Raw genomic sequence first — 9,192 nt, 5'->3', positions numbered from 1 at the left:
ACTCTTTGCGACCCTGTGAATCACAGCACGCCAGGCCTCCCTGTCCATCACCAACTCCCAGAGTTCACTCAGACTTATGTCCATCGAGTCGGTGAAGCCATCCAGCCATTTCATCCTCTGTCATCCCCTTCTCCTCCTGACCACAATTCCTCCCAGCATCAGGGTCTTTTCCAGTGAGTCAACTGTTCTCATGAGGTGGCCAAAGTACTGGAGTTTCAGCTTCAGCATCAGTCCTTCCAGTGAACACCCAGGACTGATCTCCTTTAGGATGGACTGGTTGGATGTCCTTGCAGTCCAAGGGACTCTCAAGAGTCTTCTCCAACACCACAGTTCAAAACCATCAATTCTTCAGAGCTCAGCTTTCTTCACAGTCCAACTCTCACATCCATACATTTTTTTTTTGGATTTATTTATTTATTTATTTATTTTATTTTTTTACTTTACAATATTGTATTTGTTTTGCCATACATCAACATGAATCCAATTTCTAGTTCCTCTGCCTTTTCTAAAACCAGCTTGAACATCAGGAAGTTCACAGTTCACGTATTGCTGAAGCCTGGCTTGGAGAATTTTGAGCATTACTTTACTAGTGTGTGAGATGAGTGCAATTGTGCGGTAGTTTGAGCATTCTTGGGCATTACCTTTCTTTGGGATTGGAATGAAAACTGACCTTTTCCCATCCTGTGGCCACTGCTGAGTTTTCCAAATTTGCTGGCATATTGAGTGCAGCACTTTCACAGCATCATCTTTTAGGATTTGAAATAGCTCAACTGGAATTCCATTACCTCCACTAGCTTTGTTTTTACTGATGCTTCCTAAGGCCCATTTGACTTCACATTCCAGGATATCTGGCTCTAGGTCAGTGATCACACCATCATGATTATCTTGGTCATGAAGCTTTTTTTGTACAGTTCTTCTGTGTATTCTTGCCACCTCTTCTTAATATCTTCTGCTTCTGTTAGGTCCATACCATTTCTGTCCTTTATTGGGCCCATCTTTGCATGAAATGTTCCCTTGGTATCTCTAATTTTCTTGAAGAGATCTCTAGTCTTTCCCATTCTGTTGTTTTCCTCTATTGCTTTGCATTGATCACTGAGGACGGCTTTCTTATCTCTCCTTGCTATTCTTTGGAACTCTGCATTCAGATGCTTATATCTTTCCTTTTCTCCTTTGCTTTTCGCTTCTCTTCTTTTCACAGCTATTTGTAAGGCCTCCTCAGACAGCCATTTTGCTTTTTTTCATTTCTTTTCCATGGGGATGGTCTTGATCCCTGTCTCCTGTACAATGTCACAAACCTCCGTGCATACTTCATCAGGCACTCTGTCTATCAGATCTAGTCCCTTTAATCTATTTCTTACATCCACTGTATAATCATAAGGGATTTGAAGTGGTTTGCCATTCCCTTCTCCAGTGGACCAGATTCTGTCAGACCTCTCCAACATGACCCTCCCATTTTGGGTGGCTCTACATGGCATGGCTTAGTTTCATTGAGTCAGACAAGGCTGTGTCTGTGTGATCAGATTGGCTAGTTTTCTGTGATTATGGTTTCAGTGTGTCTGCCCTCTGATGCCCTCTCACAACACCTACCATCGCTCATTATTAGAGAAATGGAAATCAAACCTACAGTGAGATATCACCTCACACCAGTCAGAATGGCCATCATCATAAAGTCTACAAACAATAAATGCTGGAGAGGGCTGGAGAAAAGGGAATGCTCTTGCACTGTTGGTGGGGATGTAAATTGATACAGCCACTACGCAACATAGTATGGAGATTTCTTTAAAAACTATAAATAAAAGCACTGTATGATCCAGCAATCCCACTCTTAGGCATATATCCTGAGGAAATCAAAATTGAAAAAGAGATGTGTATCTTGTTCATTGCAGCACTATTTACGATAGCTAGAACATGGAAGCAACCTAGATGTCCATCAACAGTGAGTGGTTAAAGAAGTAGTGGTACATATACACAATGGAATATTACTCAGCCATAAAAAGGAACACATTTGAGTCAGTTCTAATGAGGTGGATGAACCTAGAGCCTATTATACAGAGTGAAGTAAGTCAGAAAGTCAAAGATAAATATCATATGCTAGCACATACAGAATCTAGAAAAATGGTACTGAAGAATTTATTTACAGGGCAGCAATGGAAAAACAGACATAGAGAATAGATTTATGGACATGGGGAGAGGGGAAGAAAGGGTGAGATGTTTGGAGAGAGTAACATGGAAACTTACATTACCATATGTAAAATAGATACCCAAAGGGAATTTGCTATATGTCTCAGGAAACTCAAACAGGGGCTCTGTATCAACCTAGAGGGGTGGGATGGGGAGGGAGATGAGACTGAGGTTCAAAATGAAGATGCTATATGTATACCTATGGCTGATTGATGTTGAGGTTTGCCAGAAAACAACAAAATTCTGTAAAGCAATTATCCTTCAATTAAAAAATAAATTAAAAAAAAGTGATTACAGGTTTTTTTTTAGATCCTGGTTTTGGTGATATAGAATGCTATTATTTTTCTGTTGACCAATCATGCTGCTGCTGCTGCTGCTAAGTTGCTTCAGTCGTGTCCAACTCTGTGTGACCCCATAGATGGCAGCCCACCAGGCTCCCCCATCCCTGGGATTCTCCAGGCAAGAACACTGGAGTGGGTTGCCATTTCCTTCTCCAATGCATGAATGTGAAAAGTGAAAGTGAAGTCACTCAGTCGTGTCTGACTCTTTGCTACCCCATGGACTGCAGCCTGCCAGGCTCCTTCATCCATGGGATTTTCCAGGCAAGAGTACTGGAGTGAGTTGCCATTGCCTTCTCCAAACAATCATGATATAATGGTATTAAATGAGTAATAGTTATATAATCACAATAGTAAAAGATGTTTATCAGTTTTCACAATCAATTGCCAGACAAAAAATAAAAGGTAATTACAACTGCAAGCCTAATGGGACATGATTAACAATATAAAATAATTGAATACAGTTTGGGGAAGAGTCAAGCAGAGTGATGTGGTAAGTGGAAGTGCATACATGCACACATTTTCATCCACCCAAATGTTGCAGGAAGGGCAACCCCTTCCAGGGCCCAAAAGCAGTCTCTTGTCTAACACTCAGAAATGAATTGTCTGAGGAGACATAGGAACTGACAAAACAAGAGATTTTATTGGGAAGGGGTGCCTGGGCAGAGAGCAGTAGGGTAAGGGAGCCCAGGAGAACTGCTATGCTTGCAGTCTCAGGTATTATGGTGATGGGATTAGTTTCTGGGTTGTCTTTGGCCAATCATTCTAACTCAGAGTCCTTCCTGGTGGCACACGCATTGCTCAGCCATGATGGAGGATTCTGGGAGATGGGAAGACACGTGGTGTCTCACTTTGACCTTTTCTGAACCCTTATGATTTGTGGTGGCTTATTAGTTCTGTGTTCTTTACCTCCAGTCATAAAATAACTCATGCAAATAGTTACTATGGTGGCTGGCCAGTGTTGGGCAGTTTCAATCAATGTGTTTCCCCTAACACAGCCAGTCTTTGTCTTGTGATTTGTGCATTTAATTCATTTACATTTAAGGTAATTATTGATCTGTATGATCCTATTACCATTTTCTTAATTGTTTCAGATTTACTTTCTGTTGGTCTTTTCCTTCTCCTGTGTTTCCTGCCTAGAGAAGTTCCTTTAGCATTTGTTGTAAAGCCAGTTTGGTGGTGCTGAATTCTCTTAACTTTTGCTTGTCTGGAAAGCTTTTGGTTTCTCCATCAAATCTGATTTCTCCATCAAATGCTGAGTAGAGTATTCTTGGTTGTAGATCTTCCCTTTAATCACTGGCCTTCTACCAGGCCATTCCCTTCTGGCTTGGAAAGTTTGTCTTGAGAAATCAGCTGATAAACTGATGGGAGTTCCCTTATATGTGGCTTGTAATTTTTTTTCTTTATTGCTTTTAATATTTTAACTCTGTCTTTAATTTTTGTCAGTTTGACTACTATGTGTCTTGGTGTGTTCCTCCTTGGGTTTATCCTTCCTGGGACTCTCTGTGCTTTCTGGACTTGATTGACTATTTCCTTTTCCATGTTTGGGAAGTTTTCAACTATTATCTCTGCAAAAGTTTTCTTTCTTTTTATTTTTTAAAAATTTATTTATTTTAATTGGAGGTGAATTACTTTGCAATATTGTATTGGTTTTGTCATACATCAACATGAATCTGCCATGGGTGTACACGTGTTCCCAATCCTGAACCCCCCTCGCCCCTCCGTCCCCATACCATCCCTGTGGGTCATTCCAGTGCACCAGCCCAAAGCATCCTGTATCCTGCATCGAACCTGGACTGGTGATTCGTTTCTTATATGATATTATACATGTTTCAATGCCATTCTCCCAAATCATCCCACCCTCTCCCTCTGCCCAGAGTCCAAAAGACTGTTCTATACATCTCTCTTTTGCTGTCTTGCATACAGGGTTATCGTTACCGTCTTTCTAAATTCCATATATATGCATTAGTATACTGTATTGGTGTTTTTCTTTCTGGCTTCCTTCACTCTGTATAATCAGCTCCAGTTTCATCCACCTCATTAGAACTGATTCAAATGTATTCTTTTTAAAGGCTGAGTAATACTCCATTGTGTATATGTACCACAGCTTTCTTATCCATTCCTCTGCTGATGGACATCTAGGTTGCTTCCATGTCCTGGCTATTAGAAACAGTGCTGTGATGAAAATTGGGGTACACGTGTCTCTTTCAATTCTGGTTTCTTCGGTGTGTATGCCCAGCAGTGGGATTTCTGGGTCGTCAGTTCAGTTCAGTCTCTCAGCCGTGTCCGACTCATTGCGACTCCATGAGTCACAGCATGCCAGGCCTCCCTGTCCATCACAAACTCCCGGAGTTCACCCAGACTCACGTCCGTCGAGTCAGTGATGCCACCCAGCCATCTCATCCTGTACCGTCTCCATCTCCTCCTGCCCCCAATCCCTCCCAGCATCAGAGTCTTTTCCAATGAGTCAACTCTTCGCATGAGGTGGCCAAAGTACTGGAGTTTCAGCTTTAGCATCATTCCTTCCAAAGAAATCCCAGGGCTGGTCTCCTTCAGAATGGACTGGTTGGATCTCCTTGCAATCCAATGGACTCTCAAGAGTCTTCTCCAAAAACATCAATTCTTTGGTGCTCAGCCTTCTTCACAGTCCAAATCTCACATCCAGACAAGACCACAGGAAAAAACATAGCCTTGACTAGACGAACTTTTGTTGGCAAAGTATTGTCTCTGCTTTTGAATATGCTATCTAGGTTGGTCGTAACTTTCCTTCCAAGGAGTAAGCGCCTTTTAATTTCATGGCTGCAATCACCATCTGCAGTGATTTTGGAGCCCAGAAAAATAAAGTCTGACACTGTTTCCACCGTTTCCCCATCGATTTCCCATGAGGTGATGGGACCAAATGCCATGATCTTCATTTTCTGAATGTTGAGCTTTAAGCCAACTTTTTCACTCTCCACTTTCACTTTCATCAAGAGGCTTTTTAGTTCCTCTTCACTTTCTGCCATAAGGGTGGTGTCATCTGCATATCTGAGGTTATTGATATTTCTCCTGGCAATCTTGATTCCAGCTTGTGCTTCTTCCAGGCCAGCGTTTCTCATGATACTCTGCATATAAGTTACATAAGCGGGGTGACAATATACAGACTTGACATACTCCTTTTCCTATTTGGAGCCAGTCTGTTGTTTCAAGTCCAGTTCTAACTGTTGCTTCCTGACCTGCATACAGATTTCTCAAGAGGCAGGTCAGGTGGTCTGGTATTGCCATCTCTTTCAGAATTTTCCACAGTCTATTGTGACTCACACAGTCAAAGGCTTTGGCATAGTCAATAAAGCAGAAACAGATGTTTTTCTGGAACTCTTTTGCTTTTTCCACAATCCAGTGGATGTTGGAAATTTGATCTCTGGTTCCTCTGCCTTTTCTAAAACCAGCTTGAACATCAGGAAGTTCACGGTTCACATATTGCTGAAGCCTGGCTTGGAGAATTTTGAGCATTACTTTACTAGCATGTGAGATGAATGCAATTGTGCGGTAGTGTGAGCATTCTTTGGCACTGCCTTTCTTTGGGATTGGAATGAAAACTGACCTTTTCCAATTCTGTGGCCATTGCTGAGTTTTCCAAATTTGCTGGCATACTGAGTGCAGCACTTTCACAGCATCATCTTTCAGGATTTGAGATAGCTTAACTGGAATTCCATCACCTCCAGTAGCTTTGTTCATAGTGATGCTTTCTAAGGCCCACTTGACTTCACATTCCAGGATGTCTGGCTAAGGCAGTTCTATTTCCAGTTTTTTAAAGAATCTCCACATTGTTCTCCATAGTGGCTATACTAGTTTGCATTCCCACCAACTGTGTACAAGGGTTCCCTTCTCTCCACACCCTTACCAGTATTTATTGCTTGTAGACTTTTGGATCACAGCCATTCTGACTGGCATGAAATGGTACCTCACTGTGGTTTTGATTTGCATTTCTCTGATAATGAGTGATGTTGAGCAGCTTTTCATGTGTTTGTTAGCCATCTGTATGTCTTCTTTGGAGAAATGTCTATTTAGCTCTTTGGCCCATTTTTTTGATTGGGTTGTTTATTTTTCTGGAATTGAGCTGTAGGAGTTGCTTGTATATTTTTGAGATTAGTTATTTGTCAGTTGCTTCATTTGCTATTATTTTCTCCCATTCTGAAGGCTGTGTTTTCACCTTGCTTATAGTTTCTTTTATTGTGCAGAAGCTTTTAATTTTAATTAGGTCCCATTTGTTTATTTTTGCTTTTATTTCCAATATTCTGGGAGATGGGTCATAGGGGATCCTGCTGTGATGTATGTCGGAGAGTGTTTTGCCTATGTTCTCCTCTAAGAGTTTTATAGTTTCTGGTCTTCTGTTTAGATCTTTAATCCACTTTGAGTTTATTTTTGTGTATGGTGTTAGAAAGTGTTCTAGTTTCATTCTTTTACAAGTTGTTGACCAGTTTTCCAGCACCACTTGTTAAAGAGATTGTCTTTAATCCATTGTATATTCTTGCCTCCTTTGTCAAAGATAAGATGTCCACAGGTGCGTGGGTTTATCTCTGGGCTTTCTATTTTGTTCCACTGATCTATATTTCTGTCTTTGTGCCAGTACCATACTATCTTGATGACTGTGGGTTTGTAGTAGAGCCTGAAGTCAGGCAGGTTGATTCCTCCAGTTCCATACTTCTTTCTCACGATTGCTTTGGCTATTTGTGTTTTTTTGTATTTCCATACAAATTTTGAAATTATTTGTTCTAGCTCTGTGAAGAATACCGTTGGTAGCTTGGTAGGGATTGCATTGAATCTATAAATTGCTTTGGGTAGTATACTCATTTTCACTATATTGATTCTTCCAATCCATGAACATGGTATATTTCTCCATCTATTAGTGTCCTTTTTGATTTCTTTCACCAGTGTTTTATAGTTTTCTATATATAGGTCTTTAGTTTCTTTAGGTAGATATATTCCTAAGTATTTTATTCTTTTCCTTGCAATGGTGAATGGAATTGTTTCCTTAATTTCTCTTTATGTTTTCTCATTATTAGTGTATAGGAATGCAAGGGACTTCTGTGTGTTGATTTTATATCCTGCAACTTTAATATATTCATTGATTCGTTCTAGTAATTTTCTGGTGGAGTCTTTATGTAAGGGATCATGTCATCTGCAAACAGTGAGAGTTTTACTTCTTCTTTTCCAATTTGGATTGCTTTTATTTCTTTTTCTGCTCTTATTGCTGTGGCCAAAACTTCCAGAACTATGTTGAAGAGTAGTAGTGAGAGTGGGCACCCTTGTCTTGTTCCTGGCTTTAGGGGAAATGCTTTCAATTTTTCACCATTGAGGATAATGTTTGCTGTGGGTTTGTCATATATAGCTTTTATTATGTTGAGGTATGTTCCTTCTATTCCTGCTTTCTGGAGAGTTTTTATCATAAATGGATGTTGAATTTTGTCAAAGGCTTTCTCTGCATCTATTGAGATAATCATATGGCTTTTATAGTGTGGTATATTACATTGATTGATTTGCAGATATTGAAGAATTCTTGCATCCCTGAGATAAAGCCCACTTGGTCATGGTGTATGGTCATGGTGATAACACATGGTTAATGTTGTTGTTGGATGCTGATTGCTAGAATTTTGTTAAGGATTTTTGCATCTATGTTCATCAATGTTATTGGCCTGTAGTTTTCTTTTTTTGTGGCATCTTTGTCATGTTTTGGTATTAGGGTGATGGCGGCCTCATAGAATGAGTTTGGAAGTTTACCTTCCTCTGCAATTTTCTGGAAGAATTTAAGTAGGATACGTGTCAGCTCTTCTCTAAATTTTTGGTAGAATTCAGCTGCAAAGCCATCTGGACCTGGGCTTTTGTTTGCTGGAAGATTTCTGATTACAGTTTCAATTTTCGTGGGTGTTATGCATCTGTTAAGATTTTCTATTTCTTCCTGGTTCAGTTTTGGAAAGTTGTACTTTTCTAAGAATTTGTCTATTTCTTCCATGTTGTCCATTTTATTGCCATATAATTGCTGATAGTAGTCTCTTATGATCCTTTGTATTTCTGTGTTGTCTGTTGTGATCTCTCCATTTTCATTTCTAATTTTATTGAATTGATTTTTCTCCCTTTGTTTCTTGATGAGTCTGGCTAATGGTTTGTCAATTTTATTTATCCTTTCAAAGAACCAGCTTTTGGCTTTGTTAATTTTTGCTATGGTCTCTTTTGTTTCTTTTGCATTTATTTCTGCCCTAATTTTTAAGATTTCTTTCCTTCTACTAACCCTGGGGTTCTTCATTTCTTCCTTTTTTAGTTGCTTTAGGTGTAGAGTTAGGTAATTTATTTGACTTTTTTCTTGTTTCTTGAGGTATGCCTGTATTGCTATGAACTTTTCCCTTAGCACTACTTTTACAGTGTCCCACAGGTTTTGGGTTGTTGTGTTTTCATTTTCATTCGTTTCTGTGCATATTTTGATTTCTTTTTTGATTGCTTCTGTGATTTGTTGGTTATACAGAAGCGTGTTGTTCAGCCTCCATATGTTGGAATTTTAAATAATTTTTCTAAGCTTCAGATATAGTTCATCAGCAAATATGGGTATGAATATCTGATAAAATATTATAGTTTCAAATTTAGTTTTGATTAAAGATTATTTGGTTTGATTTCTAGTGATTTTCATTAATAAAAATCA

Source organism: Bison bison, unplaced genomic scaffold (assembly GCF_000754665.1).
Source record: "Bison bison bison isolate TAMUID 2011002044 unplaced genomic scaffold, Bison_UMD1.0 scf7180017863702, whole genome shotgun sequence".
Lineage (NCBI taxonomy): Eukaryota > Metazoa > Chordata > Mammalia > Artiodactyla > Bovidae > Bison > Bison bison.
The sequence above is the reverse complement of the archived record's forward strand: the minus strand, read 5'-3'. Positions refer to the sequence as shown.